The following is a 17,693-nucleotide window of genomic DNA, read 5'->3' as shown; positions in this document are numbered from 1 at the left end:
TTTTACAACAATATACATACTTACAAAAATCATCACATATATCTGCCAAAAAAACTTAACTTTTCATCTATCCAAACCAGCATCGCAGCACAAATCTGTTATTCGGCGTCATCCAAAAACTTCCTTTTATATGATTTTTTTCTAAAGGCTTTAAAAGTACGGTCCCTTTTAAGACTCCAGCAGTAATTTACATCATGTGAGTATCCCATCTCCCCTGATACCTAGAGATGCATCAAGTCAAACTAGTTTGATTTTATTCAACAAACTTGACTTGACTTGAAAACCAAACTTTTTTTAAAAAAAAGTTTGACTTGACTTGATTTCGATATCTTTACCTTTAGGTTTGACTTGAAATCAAATTTCTTCAAACAGTTTGAAGTTTGAATATCATATTACGCAACGTGTTTATTTCCAATTGCCGACTTTTGTTTTGACTTATTTGGATAGGTCGGAATGTGTACTCTGCTAATCTGTATTCTGCAAGAGAAAAAAATCTGTAGTCGAAGCAGAATTAATTAAGAAAAATAAATATACGGATTTATTTGATGTTGCGGCAGGTGATTTCTAAACAATTAAAATTGCAAAGTGTCATCATCATCATTCTCTTTGCCTTATCCCTATGCGGGGTCAGCTTCCCTAATTGCATTTCTCCACACAATTCTATCTTGGGTCATGTCAATGTTAATCCCCTTTACCAACATGTCCTGCCTTATCGTCTCCCCCCAAGTCTTCTTTGGTCTTCCTCTCCTACTCCTTCCAGGAATCTGCACTTCTGCTATTCTTCGTATTGGGTGATTAACGTCTCGACGTTGAACATGACCAAACCATCTTAACCTATGCTCTCTCATTTTGGCATCAATTGGTGCCACACCTAGACTTCCCCTAATATACTCATTTCTAATTTTATCCTTCTTTGTCACCCCACTCATCCATCTAAGCATTCTCATTTCCGCCACATGCATTCGTTGTTCCTCTTTCTTTTTCACTGCCCAACATTCAGTTCCGTACATCATAGCCGGTCTTATGGCTGTTTTATAGAATTTTCCCTTCAGCTTCATTGGAATTTTTCTGTCACACAACACCCCACTCGCTTCTTTCCACTTCATCCATCCAGCCCTAATTCTACTGCATGCATCTCCATCTATTTCTCCATTACTCTGTAATACCGATCCTAGGTACTTAAAACTATTGCTTTTCACAATCATTTCCCCATCCAAAGATACCATTTTATTTGTAGTAACTCCATCTTTAAATGAGCACTCCAAATACTCTGTTTTTGTCCTACTAAGTTTTAAACCTTTTTCCTCCAGAGCTTGTCTCCACTGTTCCAGTTTTTGTTCTAAGTCTCTTTCACTATTTCCTATTAACACTACATCATCAGCATACATTAGGCACCATGGAATGCTACCCTGTAGTTTCGCTGTTATCTGGTCCAAAACTAATGAGAATAAATAAGGAGTCAGCACCGAGCCTTGGTGCAATCCTACTTTCACCTGAAATTTATCAGTCTCTCCCACACCTGTCCTAACACAAGTCGTTACTCCCTCATACATATCTCTCACAATCTTTACATATTCGCCAGGGACTCCTTTCTTATTGAGTGCCCACCACAGAATCTCTCGAGGAACTCTATCATATGCCTTCTCAAGATCAATGAATACCATATGAGCGTTGGTCTCTTTATTCCTGTATTTTTCCATCAGTTGCCTTACAATGAAAATTGCATCTGTTGTTGATCTGCCCTGCATAAAGCCAAATTGATTATCGGATATTTCGGTTTCTTCACGTATCCGTCTATCAATTACTCTCTCCCATATTTTCATGGTGTGGCTAACTAGTTTTATAGCCCTGTAGTTTGTACATTGTTGAATGTCTCCCTTGTTTTTGTAGACAGGTCTAATATACTGCTTCTCCATTCGTCTGGCATTTGTCTAACTTCCATAATTCTATTAAATAGACCTGCTAGCCAACTTATTCCTGTCTCTCTCAATGCTCTCCATACTTCCCCAGGAATATCATCTGGCCCAACTGCTTTTCCTTTCTTTATCTTTTGAAGCGCTTGAGCCACTTCCTCGTTTGTTATTCTGTTAACAATTGCTGTTACTGTCTCCGTTAACTTCACAGGCTGTCTGTCAAATTCTTTATTTAATAAACTGTCAAAATACTTTCTCCATCTCTTTTTGACATCCTTTTAGTGGATTAGTATTTTATTATTTTCATCTCGGATACATCTAATCTGATTAAAATCTCTTGCTTTCTTTGCTCTTTGGCTATTTTATATATCTTTGCTTCGCCTTCCCTGGTATCAAGTTTAAAATTGCAAAGTGTATACTTGTATTATGTAAAAATAAAGAACAGCGTTATAAAATGGCAAATAGTGAACTAATTCTTTAAAACGACATTGCAAAGTCGCAAAAAATCCATTAAACCTACTCTATCAAAAATATAATATTTTGTTGTTCCTTCATAAATTTTCGTTAAAGTAGATAAAATTACAATTGGTATGATAAAAAAAACTTCCAACGAATTCTTTGTTAATCTAGTAACCAGAAATAAAATTAAGCATTTATGTTGACTTTCATTAAATATAAAATATTGTACCCACACCATGAAATCAGGCCCGCCGAGAGGGCGGTACAGCCGGTACATTTTACCGGGGCCCGGCGATGTAAGGGGCCCGGCGTCGACCAGACCAAAGACGTAATTTTTCCCGTTTTTTTTGTTATTGACTTTATGTGCATAATTCACTTAATAATCGGTTATATTTAATATGACCTTTACCTCTATTATTGTATTTTGAAATATATTTTATTGCTTTATTGCTGCTGCGACATCATACGTTGTTATTTCACATATCATACGTTGTTCCGGTGCCGGCGCACTGCTTTCATTTATCGTCTGCTAGGGTTGAAAGCATTAAACCACTAGCACAGAAATTACCTGGAATTAATAAAGCTCTAGAAGAAGTAATTAAATTTAAATATAACATCGTTATACACATAATATACACATATATTATGTGTACTAATGTCATCGATTTGGTTTAAAATTTTAACAGCAATAAATCACATATTTTGGCCATGTTATGCGACACCCAGAGAGATATAATATATTCCATTTAATAATACAAGGCAAGGTAGACGGAAGAAGATGGCCAGGTCGAAGAAGAACGTCATGGCTTAAAAACCTGAGAAGAATGGTTTAACATATCCTCTGCATCCCTTTTCCGAGCTGCCTTCAACAAAATTACTATAGCCAATTTGATAGCCAACGGTCGATAATCGAGCACGGCACATGAAAAAGAATAAATCACAGGAGTCAAATATTACAGTGCAGTCAGCTAACTTTGGCTATATGGAGATTAAAAATATATCAGATCAGGGCTTCTTTAGATTCTGATTTGTAAACAAACGACCACATTTGAATGTCAAGTGGCATTTTGATTTTTAAAGAAAACTTGTGTGGCATATTCAGTAATAATAACTGACTTATCTTCCCTTTTTAAGAAGCCAAGAATATTAATAAAAGAATATTTAAAAATTACTAAAAGCATCGTTTTTTTTTTCTACTTTCGTTGCTTATAACTTCAAAAGGATTCATTTTAAAGCAAAGTCGTGCGGAAATTAAATTAACGATAATTGAATTTTTCGATACGGCTGGTTAAAAATATTTTAATTTATTACCCTTGATGCAAAATAGACATAAATAGAAAACATGGGAGAAAATAAGATTATTTTTAATCTGATTTTCAACCACTTAAATTGCACTTAGTACCTTCATCATTCGCCCAGAAAATTTTTGTCATATAATAAGTCCACCAAATTTCATTAAAATCGATTTAATGGATTTCGCATAATATTTCTAAACTAAAAATGTTTAAAACCTTGCACAACAAAAACTACACCATATAAAAGTTTTCCATTTTTTTTAAATACACTGCGCGTCATAGAAAACGGGAACCATAAAAAATGGGTGATTTTTGATGTCGCGTATCTCCTTAACCTGTTGTCCGATTTAAGTGATTTTTTGAATATGTTATAGCCTTATTCTTTGTCAATATCCCTGTAATAATATTTTTGCTAAACAGGTAAATTTTCATTGTATACCGGGTGTACGAATCAAACTGTGTTTTTTTCTCAAAGTTCGCAACACCCTGTGGAATATTCTAGCCTTTATAAAATACTGAAATTAAATCCCGACTATAGCCTCAGGTTTTCTGAACATTCTGTTTTTTGATCCATTCTCTTATGTTGGATAATACAAAAGTTATGTACTTTAACATCTAGTCATGTTCTTCATCAGTATAGGTTGTTTGTAAATAAGTGCGACAAACTTTAAGGGGCAATTCTGCATGAGGAAATAATGACCGTTTGCTTTATAAACTTATGTCCGCAAATGCTTCGTTTACGAGATACGGGATGTTGGAATTTTTTTTACAAACTGACGATTTATTTTATTGCCCTAAAACCGGTTGAGATATGCAAATGAAATTTGGTAGATTCTAAGAGATAGTTATTGCGAATTTTTTGACTTGCAATCAAGAATTTTATATTCACTATTGACGTGCATACGGGTAATATGACCGATCATATTACCCGTATGCACGCCAATGGTAAATATAAAATTCTTAATTGTATGTCAAAAAATGTGCAATAACTACGTTTTAAAACCCACCAAATTTTATTTGCATACCTCAACCGGTTTTAAAGCAATAAATAAATCGTCAGTTTATAAGAAAAAATTCAATATCCCGTATCTCGCAAACGAAGCATTTGCGGACATACGATTATAAAGCTAACTGTCATTATTTTTTAATGCAAAATTACCCCTTAAAGTTTGTCGCACTTGTTTAGAAACACCCTGTACTGAAAAAGAACATGGCTAATTGTTAAAGTACCTAACTTTTGTATTATCCAACATAAGCGAATGAATCAACAAACAGAATGTTGAGAAAACCTGAGGCTATAGTTGGGTTTTAATTGCAGTATTTTATAAATGCTAGGATATTCCACAGGGTGTTGCGAACTTTGAGAAAAAAACACAGTTTGATTCGTACACCCTGTATACAATGAAAATTTACCTGTTTAGCAAAAATATTATTACAGGGATATTAACAAAGAATAAGGCTATAAGATATACAAAAAATCACAGTTAAATATTAGACGTTATAATAAGTGAACATCAGTTTTATATTAAAAATAGAGAATTTGATAGATTTCAAATATGTCAATACGCATGGGATAATGAACATAGGGTTCAGTGGAGAGATTCAAGTATAGTCCTGAAAGAAACAGATAGTAAAAAGAGAAAAATCAAAGAAGCGGCTCTAATTATGCTAAATGAAAACAATTGTGTCGCAAATTCCTCGGTAGAATGCAGAAGGATGTGGTTACCCATACTAAAAGAGGAAGTCAATAGAAAGAAAATACCACGATTAGTAAGTCATTAACATATCGAGTTAGTACATATTTTATATGTTAGTTTTATTTATATAATATCTATGTATTATTAATATTATTTATAATTTAAAATAGCATACATACATTAAAGTCAGAATTTGGTATTAGTTTTGAGAGTAAACTAAATGTAAGCCCTAATACTTACGATGTCGGGATAGTATTACGAGATTTTTTCCTGGGTTTCCCTCGTGATTTACTATGGAATCTCTAGCGCGAGAATTTTACTGCCATCGTTGCATTTGTTGTCTTTTTAAAGACAGATCACATGCTATGATTTTTTGTAGTGGATATTCTTGAGTTGGGGTTGATTTCATGTAATCTAATGAACTATCTTTCAGTAAGTCGTCCCAGGAACGCAACTCATAAATATTGGCAATATCATTTTAAAGTCTTCTACTTTAAAATGTATAATATATGTCTAAATTGCCAATATAAATGAGTCAGATTAAATAAATTATTAGCAGAATTTTTTTATCTTTTATCTTATTATCTAATGAAATATCATTTTAAAGTCTTCTACTTTAAAATGTATAATACATGCCTGAATTGCCGATATAAATGAGTCAGATTAAATAAATTATTAATAGAATTTTTTACTAAGCAACATGAGTCAGATTAAATAAATTATTAATAGAATTTTTTACTAAGCAACAACATTTTTGTTTATTTAGTATTATTTTGTATTTTGACAACGACACACGACTTGGGCGTCGAAGCTTTAATAAATTCATTTTTTTGATAAAATTGTGCCTTATTTCCTATTTAAAATAGTTTATTATAAAAGTGCCACAAGGAAATAGCTTCAGAACAACACAGTATATGTACAAAACAGGAGATAAATATGTTGTCTGGACTCTAATTGAACAAAAGCAGTAACGAAAGCTTCAAGAAGGACATAGGATGTTTTGCAAATCAAAATGTTGATAATTTTACAAAGTGCCAATTATTAGAACGACCTTGGCAGCCATCAAAATCTTATCAATTTCCATATTCTGTACACACAAAGAATAGAAAAGAAATGAAGCATTATTTGGGTCACCAGCACTTAGAACAAATGTGTTGGTTGGTACTTTCGCACAGTCAAAAGGGCTTGTTTATCAAGTATTACGTTCTATTTTTCTGACGAAAAATATGGTCACAATAAAGGGATGATAGCCCAGAGTCTTGTCACGAAACTTTTAACATCTTTCGCCAAACTTATGGTCAAAGACGGAGCCATACAAACCCATGAAAAAAGAACATACCGCAAGGAGTGCCTTCAGGTTGGGCTGGATTTTCGACAAAGTTATCGCAACCCGCAAAAGTCAGTCATTAACCAGATATACTCTACAGAGGTCTAAATAGGTACAAGAAAATCGAGAAAGACTACGACTAATAGTAGAGTCTATAGTGTTCTAAGTCGACAAATATTCCTCTAAGAAGCCACCGTGATGATAGCCTTCTGCTTCTGGACCTAGATGCTGGATCTAACAATGAAGGGAATTATTAAGGTTTAAAATCGCCTCAGGAGATAAGACTCTTAAACAACACCTATTCACAGCATCCTCCAGAGCAACATATATTAGCAGCACCAGCCAAAATCAATTGATAACATGTTGTTGTAAAGAAATAATTGAACAAATAATGAATCAGGTTCAAAGTGCAAATTATTACTCAGTCATATTTGACGAAATGACCGACGTATCCCACGTGAAACAGCTTTCTCTAAATCTGAGATACATACACAATAACAAGATTCGTGAAGACTTTGTCAAGATCATTGACGCTTATGAGAACATAAAAATAATTAGTGAAAATCAGAAAATCAGAGAAGGAGAATAAGGCTTGGCAGGAGAAGAATTGGGAAAAGTAGCATTAAACTTGTTGAAAGAACTGCACTTGGATCCGAAAAAATGTGTAGGAATATTTACTGATTTTAGTAACTGATTGTAACCCAAATTTTTAAAAATTATCTCCAGACCCACCGGTACCCCTCTTAAAAAAAAGTTCATGGTACCTCCCGAAAATCGGTCCTGGATCCGCCCTTGTCATCAGCGCTTACGTGATCTAACATGCTAACCACCAAAATACAAAAATATATGGGTAAAAACCCTTTAAAATTGATCCATCATGGAAACATGTGTACATAAATTTGTAAATACATCCATGTTTAATTTCACATATTTATATCTATGTTTCCATGACGGATCAATTTAAAAGGGTTTTAGTTCATATATTTTTGTATTTTGGTGGTTAGCATGTTAGATCACGTAAGCACTGGTGAAGATCGGTGATCCGATCGAAAACTAGTTCTGTGATGTAGTCCTTTTTAGAGATTTTAACAAATATACCTTTTATAAAGGATTTTGGTCGTTTTTTTTATTTACCACACACGCCTACGGACTATCGTAAAACAACCAGAGGGACAAAATTAGCATGTGTTGGTGACATTAAACCAATCAGATTCGCTCATGCGTCTACAAAAACGTTACACGTTTTAGTATGTTCGTGTCGCTTCTCTGTAGTCGTTGTTCTATGCTAGTAACACTCAAATAAAAATATAGAAAAGTGACATCGATAAAATGACACTTGCCAGCAAGCAATTCTAAGCGTACAAGAATCATTTGCAAGAAATTTACGACCCTATTATGACTATAATCGCTTCTTGTATCAAGTTATTTTTATATGGCACTCATTGTATTAACTAACATATCTATCTCGACAAAAAAGTGTATCTACTAAATAAATTATTTTTCAAACTCTTTCAAACTAGTTTGACAAACAGTTTGAATTTTCAAACCTATACGATTGACCAGTTTGACTTGACTTGAATTATTTGTCAGAAGGATTGACTTGAGTTTGACTTGAATTTAAGTCAAACTCAAGTCAAGTTCAAACATTCAAGTCAAACTTGTGCAACTCTACTGATACCTCTCTTCCATGGTTTTGACATCTTGGTAGAAGCGTCCCCCTTGTTCCACAGTAACGTCACCAAGATTTTCTGGGAAACGGTCTATGTGGCTGTAGAGGTAATGAATTTTAACACTCATATGACAACCGTGTTTGTTAATATTGTTAAGCATTTCATCCACTATATCCCGGTAATTTTCCGATTTATTGTTTCCAAGAAAATTTTTCACAACTTTTACAAAGAAGCACCATGCATTACATTCAATTTCAGTCATCGATTCTGTAAAATGCGAATCTTTTATAAGTTGTCGTATCTGAGGCCCATCAAATATTCCGGCTTTAAATTTTTCTTTACTAAGCGCAGGGAATTTTCTGGACAAGTATTCAAAACAAGGAAGATTCTGGTCTAAAGCCTTTACAAATTGTTTCATCAGCCCTAGTATAATATGTAACGGAGGTAATATTATCTTCTCTCGGTCGACCAATGCTTCGTTAAATACGTTAGCTTCTACTTGAACTATAGACTATAGTATCTCTAGAACACCATTTTCTTCTACTCCAGTGTCGGTCCTTTACCCTGCTATCCCAAAGACACAGGAAACAAGGATATTTTGTATAGCCACCTTGTTGTCCCAGGAGAAAGTTCACCATCTTAAAATCAACAGAGATCACCCACTGATGTTGGCCATACTTATGTTTTTAGCACCAGCGGTATTGTTTTATAGCCTTCTTTCATTTTTATAGAATGCCTAATTGGTATACTTCTATATTTGTTGCCATTATGTAGAATACTTGGTGTATAGTGGTACACTTTAATTAAGTACACTTTAATTAGAAGTCATTAGTATGCATTTGGCTTAGAATTTGTTAAGTTTGTTTATAAACATATTGCAATTATAGTGGTGGAATATACAGATATGTAAAAATATTTAAGAATTGGATAAGTATGTTATATCTCGAAAACTAGAGCTGATACAAAGAAAAGGTTTGTATTTTTGGAATCAGCACAGATGAATTGACCAAATCAGTTGACTTTTTTTTCGGCAGCAAAACAATTTTTTTTTGTTGGGCTGTGTTATCAATATATATTAGTTTTACTCCTATATGAGTATGCGGGAACATTTTTCGTTGGAATTTTACCGCGCTGGACAGACGAGAAGTGAGATACAACTTTTAGATCTCCCTCAGCCTTCTTTGCTCCGTCAATTCGTTGGTTTGAAAATTTGAGAAATCTAGAAGGTGTTACCACAAAATTTGTCCCAATAAAGTTTTGTTTGTTTTATATTATTTTAATTTTATTAAATGCAAAACTTTTGCTTCGCAGTTTTGACATTAATAAACGTCAAATACGGTTGCATCTAAAATAGCTCCAGAAAAAATTAATTTTTTAGTAGTTTAACTTAAATTAATTTTATAGTGGTTTTAATTATCACTGATAAGAAGTCTCAGTCCTATGGGTTGAACAGCCTAGGCTTATTTTCACGGTATTTAACTTTTGTGTGAACAGTTTAAAATTTGGCCACGGTTAAACGTACCTAAATATTGACATTCAGCTCGCAGTTTTTGTGACAATTAAAACATTTAAATTTCATCGTGGGTAAAAACATTTGCATATTGTAGAATAGTGATACAAAAGTGAAAATATTCTCCCCAGATGGGGGAGAATATAAAAAAGACGCCAGTGTGCGAACTAAATACTGCTGAAGTTATTAGTGTTAGTAATCAAGACATGGATACAGGAACTATCACCACAAATTCTTCTGCTACAAGGGAGGTAAAACTTTTTAATATTAATTGTAATAGTTACGACTTTCAAAAATTGTTGTGTTTATGTTGAGAAGACCAATGATCAGAATATTTCCCGTTTGCATCCAATGGTTTTTGCATAAAGGTATTGCATACACTGTAAAACTGATAAGCATATATCGATCTCTAAAAACTGTCCTTTTTTCGAACATCAAAAAAAATAAAAAATATCATGATTGAACATAAAATCTCATATTTGGAGGCAAAAAATTTGAGCGACTTATCATTTTCTGGTCTTATTTCTAATAACAGATTTGAAATATTGTCAAATTCAGACAAAGAATTTCCAAAATTAACTAACTCCTCTGAAGTTAGTACATCTCATTATTTTAAGCCATTGAGGCCTCATCTACAGAAACCCAAAAATTGTAGCCAACCAAGCTGTAGTACATCAAGCACTGAGTATAGTGCAAATAAAAAAAGAAAAGTATCATCTCCAACTTCCGAAGATCCTACACTATATCTCATCCCTTTCAGATTTGGACCGTCTCAACCTTTACCTCCCTTAAACAAGGAAAGTTTTTCTAATACAGACAATGATAAAAATAAGTTAGTAGATTCCTTAGTACTTCTTTTCTCAAGTTTTATTCAAAATATTAATTGTTTAGAAGAGGCAAAATCACTTGACATGAATTTGTTAGCCAAAGGTATTAATAATGTTCTAGATAATATTTTAAAAAATAACTCATCTAATGACAAACAAATCATGTCTATTAAGCTAGAAAGACCATTTCATAAGGGAGCCATGAGACACACCCCATATTTTTTTGCTATTTTATTGCTAATTTATTACGCAAATTAAAAATTTATTGCTTCATCCCCTTCAGAGAAACAGGTGGCCATTCCAGCTTAATATTAAGCTAGAAAGGCCAACATTCATATATCCGGAACGAAAGTAGATAGAGAGTTGCTTCCGGTGGCCTATTTTATTGCTAATTAATTGCTAATTTATTACGCAAAACAAAAATTTATTGCTTCATCCCCTTCAGAGAAACAGGTGGCCATTCCAGCTTAATATTAAGCTAGAAAGGCCAACATTCATATATCCGGAACGAAAGTAGATAGAGAGTTGCTTCCGGTGGCCTATTTTATTGCTAATTAATTGCTGAAAGATTGAGTTTACAAGAATTTACAAACTCACCCCTTCAACCCCTACCGATATCATCATTCCCCGAAATCCACAAAAAGTGAAAATAACCAGTTTAAAGAGTTAAACCAAGTACGTATTTTTTGCTTATTCATTGCTACAGGTCTAAGCCAAAAATTAATGTTTTGCTTCCTCCCCTAACGAGCCACAATGGCTACTGCGGTTTAATACTTAAGGCTACAATACTCAACACTCCTATTTCAGGAAGGAAAGCAGATATACGGTCGCTTCTGGCGGAATATTTAATTTTTAATTCATTTCTGAAAGATGGGGTATACCAGAATTTACAAACTCACCCCCTCCAACCCCTACCGTTATCATCGTTCCACGGATTTCACAAAGAGTGAAAATAAGCAGTTTAAAAACTTAAAACCAAGTGGGTATTTTTTTCTAATTAACAGCTGCAGGTCTACGCCAAAAACCAATTTTTTGCTTCATCCCCTAACGAGAAACAATGGCTACTGCGGTTTAATCCTTATACTACAATACCCAACACGCCTATTTCAGGAACGAAAACAGATAGAGGGTCGTTTCCAGCGGCATATTTTATTGCTAATTAATTTCTGAAAGATATGGTATACAATAATTTGCAAACACACCCCCTCCAACCCCCACCGTTGTTGTCATTCCCCGGATTTCACAGAAAGTCAAAATTACTAGTTTAAAAACCTATGACCAAGTGGGCATTTTTTTCCTAAGCAACTGCTGCAGGTCTATACCAAAAACGATTTTATTGCTTCATCCCCTAACGAGCAACAATGGCTACTGCAGTTGAATATTTAAACTACAACACTCAATTCTCATGTTTCAGTAAAGAAAACAGATAGAGCGTCGCTTCCGGCGGCCTATTTTATTACTAATTAATTGCTTATTTATTACGCAAATTACAAATTTATAGCTTCAACCCCTTCAGAGAAACATATGGCTATTCTAGCTTATTAAGCAAGAAGAGGCAACATTCATATTTCTGGAACGAAAGTAGATAGAGAGTAGCTTTCGGCGGTATATTTTATTGCTAATTAATTGCTGAAAGATTGGTTATACCAGAATTTACAAACTCACCCCCTCCAACCCCTACCATTATCATCGCTCAACGGATTTCACAGAAAGTGAAAATTACCAGTTTAAAAACCTAAGACCAAGTGGGTATTTTTTCCTAAGCAACTGCTGCAGGTCTACGCCAAAATCGATTTTATCGCTTCATCCCCTAACCAGCAAAAATGGCTGAATACTTAAGCTACAACACTCAATTCTCCTATTTTAGTAACGAAAGTAGATAGAGGGTCGCTTCCAGCGGCATATTTTATTGCTAATTAATTTCTGAAAGATATGGTATACAACAATTTAAAAACTCACCCCCTCCACCCCCACCGTTATCATCATTCCCCGGATTTCACAGAAAGTCAAAATTACTAGTTTAAAAACCTATGACCAAGTGAGAATTTTTTTCCTAAGCAACTGCTGCAGGTCTACGCCAAAAACAATTGTATTGCTTCATCCGCTAACGAGCAACAATGGCTACTGCGGTTGAATACTTAAACTACAACACTCAATTCTCCTGTTTCAGTAACGAAAGCAGATAGAGCGTCGCTTCCGGCGGCCTATTTTATTGCTAACTAATTGCTTATTTATTACGCAAATTACAAATTTATAGCTTCAACCCCTTTAGAGAAACAGGTGGCTATTCTAGCTTAATATTAAGCTAGGAGAGCCAACATTCATATTTCTGGAACAAAAGTAGATAGAAGGTAGCTTCCGGCGGCATATTTTATTGCTAATTAATTGCTGAAATATTGGGTGTACAAGAATTTACAAACTCACCCCCTTCAATCCCTACCCTTATCATCATTCCTCGGAATCCACAAAAATTGAAAATAACCAGTTTAAAGACCTAAAACCAAGTGGGTATTTTTTGCTTATTAATTGTTACAGGTCTACGCGAAAAAGGAATTGTTTGCTTCATCCCCGTAACGACCAACAATGGCTAATGCGGTTTAATACTTATGCTACAATACCCAACACTAATATTTCAGGAACGAAAGTAGATAAAGAGTCGCTTGCGGCGCTATATTTTATTGCCAATTAATTACTGAAAGGTGGGGTATAGAAGCATTTACAGACACTCCCTCTCCAACCCCTAGTGTTATTTTCATCCCCTTAATTTCACAAAATGTGAAAATACCCAGTTTAGAGATTTAAATCAAGTGTGCATTTTTTTGCTAATTAATTGCTGCAGGTCTACGCCAAAAATGAATTTTTTGCCTCATCCCCTTACGAGCAAGAATGGCTACTGCAGTTTTATAATAAACCCACAGTACCCAACACTCATATTTCATTTATAATTTTCTTAAATGCTCGTTAAGAATATCTGTACAGTTCAATATTTATTTGTAGAGTTTTTTATACTTTAGAGTCCATGTTAAATTGTCGATATCCATTATCACATATCTGTAGCACGTGACCCAATGCTCAGATTTTGTATATCGTTTTTTAATAACTAAATGGTAATATTGGCAGATTCTCTAAAATCTGTACATTTAAAATAAAGTATGCAACGTCCTTAAAAAACGAATATACTAAGAGAGTTGACCATAATTTTTGCATTTATTCGTGCTAATAATAAGCTGCGAAAGAATTTAAGCCTAGGTACCAAAAAATTAAAGCAAGTGTTGTTTATTTAATTTTAATTTACTTTATCTTTAATGTACATTAATAATCTGAGCGCTATTTTTTTTTTTGTTTCTTTAACGAAAAATGATTTTTCTAGTAAATCATCGAAGCCCATCCAAGATGTGTTTCCTCTTCGATAGGTATAGGTTATATAGTGACCACCTCGATTTTCATTAAAATCAGACAAACTGGTTCCTCCTACACCAGTGTATCCGATAGCACCCATTAATACTACCTGATGATCGTCGTCATGGGATATGTTTAAATTTTTATGGAGTGTCTTTAATGGTATGGTTTTAATTTCTTCATGTTCATTATAGACTTGAAAAACCACAACATCCCCTGCAATGAATGTAAATTAATTAACTTTTGTTTTTTATAAAATACCTGTAGAGAATTTGGAATGAAATTCAGTAAAAAAAAAGACAAAAAGGGTGGTCATTAGCAAGCACCTAAACAGAAGTGTGAAGGTCAATGTCGACAAAACATTGACCTTCACACTGTGACAAAACAAAGATCTGGAAGGAGTGAGGAGTAACAAGAATAACGTACCTTGAAAGCAACCTTGATGAAAGTTTGTACCACTCACTGGAAGTAAGAACACATCTGGAAAAGGAACGTACAGTGTTTTACAAAATGCAAAAAGTTATATGCAACCTCCAGCTGGATATCTCATTGAGAACTAGAATACATAAGTGCTATGTTTTCTACATCTTCTTCTATGAGGTTGAAGCCTGAACAATGACAGAAGTAACACAAAAAAATCCAAGCATTCGAACTCTGGTGCTACCGTAAAATGCCCAGAATGTCCTACATGAGCCATACGACAAATGCGGAAGTCTTTCGGAGGGTGAACAAGGAAACAGAGCTTATGCTTATAATAAAAAAACGGAAAATACAATTTTTTTATCGTAAGAAATCAAAAGTATGAACTGTTCCAACTTAACGAAAATAATCAATAGCAAAAGGGGACCAGGAAGAAGACGCAACTCTTGGCTTAAAAACCTACCACAATGGACGAATATGACCTCCACAGAACTATTCAGGATGGCTGCAAATAAGATTAAATGGGAAAATGTAATAGTCAACGTTCTTAAGGATAAGGCACCGTAAGGAGAAGATAAAATATATGAGTAATTCCACATAAATTCTCTATATTTCTGTCACAGATTGTGGATTTTTTGAAATTTAGGGGCATGCTTCTGAAACCACTCTTTGTTCGTTCTTTAGGACCTGAAAGTCAAGCTGTTTTGGGAATTGAAATCGAAACTTATGTCATATGTCCGAATTATCTTTCCTATCGTTGTTTGCATTCATTAAATGCTATCTTGTAAATTTTTTGGTACAATATATCAACACTGTCGATGTAAATTTGCACGTTAAAGAAGATGGCCTTAAAAGAATTTGTCTAAAGTCCAAAGTAACGTTCCTATTAAATATTTGTGAAAAAGAGACAAGTGTATTTTAGCATGTTTTTAAAGCGAAGGAACATTCCTACTAACTATATTTTTGAACAAGCGTATTTTAGAATTTTTTGCGTTGTTCTGTACTCCGACTGTAATTTCAACACAAAAAAAAGATACAAGAAACATTTCCATATGGCATAAACAGAATTTGCCTAAAACCGTAAGGAACTATCCTACAAGCTATTTTTTAATGAGAGATTAGAGTATTTTAGCATTTTTTTTTTCATTTTTATGCATTTATTTGTAATCTGGCCATAATTACAACGATAAAAAAGTAACAGGTCGGTAACATTTTCGATGTAAAATTTTTCACTGAAAAACGTGATACTAACAGAATTTAGCTAAAGCCTGAAGGAACTTTCCTATAACCAATTTTGGAAGGATAGATTAGAGACAAGTGTAGTTTAGCATCCTTTTTCATTTTTATGTATTTATTTGAACTCTGTCCATAATATCAACCCTAAAAAAAGTATCAGGTAACATTTTGGATTTAATATTGCAGGATAAAGAAGATGACACTAATAGAATAATTAATACAATGCTCGTAGGAACATTCATATAAGCTATTTTTAAAGTAGATGTTAGTGGATTTTTTCTATAATCCATCTTCATGTGCCGTTCTCGTGATGAATTGATTAAAAATAATACTTTTATACTTAAAAGTAATTTAAGAGAATACCCTTACTGTTCTTAATATTGTATTCAGATAAAAATCTCAAACTAAATCACCACCAAAATGGCGCATCAAAACGGATTGTAGAAAAAGTAATTAAGCTTAAAAAACATCTTAAAATCCACTAATCTCTCCTTCTAAAATTGGTTATAGGAAAGTCCCTTCAGGCTTTAGCTAAATTCTGTTAGTATCATGTTTTTCAGTGTAAAATTTTACATCGAAAATATTACCTACGTGTTACTTTTTATCGTTGTAATTATGGCCAGAGTACCTACAAATAAATGCATAAAAATGAAAAAGAAAACATGCTAAAATACTCTAATCTCTCATTAAAAAAATAGCTTATAGGATAGTTCCTTACGGTTTTAGGTAAATTCTGTTTATGCCATATGGAAATGTTTCTTGTATCTTTTTTTGTGTTGAAATTATAGTCGGAGTACAGAAAAACGCAAAAAATTCTAAAATACACTTGTTCAAAAATAGCTAGTAGGAATGTTCCTTCGCTTTAAAAACATGCTAAAATACACTTGTCTCTTTTTCAAAAATAGGTAATAGGAACGTTACTTTGGACTTTAGACAAATTATGTTAAGGCCATCTTCTTGAGCGTGCAAGTTTACATCGAGAGTGTTGTTATATTGTACCAAACAATTTACAAAATAGCATTTAATGAATGCAAACAAGGATAGGAAAGACAATTCGGACAGATTGCGACATAAGTTTCAATTTCAATTCCCAAAAAAGCTTGACTTTCAGGTCCTAGAGAACGAACAAAAAGTGGTTTCAGAAGCATGCCCCTAAATTTCAAAAAATCCACAATCTGTGACAGAAATCTAGAGAATTTATGTGGAATTACTCATATATTTTATCTTCTTCTTACGGTGCCTTATCCTTAAGGACGTTGACCATTACATTTTCCCATTTTATCTTATTTGCAGCCATCCTGTTCATATTCGTCCATTGTCGTAGGTTTTTAAGCCAAGAGTTGCGACTTCTTCCTGGTCCCCATTTTCTATTAATTTTGCTTTCATTATGTTCGTTAAGTTGGAGCAGTTCATACTTTTGATTTCTTACGATGAAAAAAAATTGTATTTTCCGTTTTTTTATTATAATCATAAGCTCTGTTTCCTTGTTCATCCTCCGAAAAACTTCCGCGTTTGTCGTATGGCTCATGTAGGACATTCTGAGCATTTTACGGTAGCACCAGAGTTCGAATGCTTGGATTTTTTTTGTTACTTCTGTCATTGTCCAGGCTTCAACCCCATAGAGGAAGATGGAGAAAACATACCACTTATGTATTCTAGTTCTCAATGAGATATCCAGCTGGAGGTTGCGTAGAACTTTTTGCATTTTGTAAAACACTGTACGTTCCTTTTCCAGATGTGTCCTTACTTCCAGTGAGTGGTACAAAGTTTCATCAAGGTTGCTTCCAAGGTACGTTATTCTTGTTACTCCTTCACTCCTTCCAGATCTGTTTCGTCGACATTGACCTTCACACTTCTGTTTAGGTGCTTGCTAATGACCACCCTTTTTGTCTTTTTTGTACTCAATTTCATTCCAAATTCTCTACAGGTATTTTTTAAAA

The sequence above is a fragment of the Diabrotica virgifera genome, chromosome 1, assembly GCF_917563875.1.
Source record: "Diabrotica virgifera virgifera chromosome 1, PGI_DIABVI_V3a".
Classification (NCBI taxonomy): Eukaryota; Metazoa; Arthropoda; class Insecta; order Coleoptera; family Chrysomelidae; genus Diabrotica; species Diabrotica virgifera.
Note: the sequence above shows the minus strand (reverse complement) of the source record.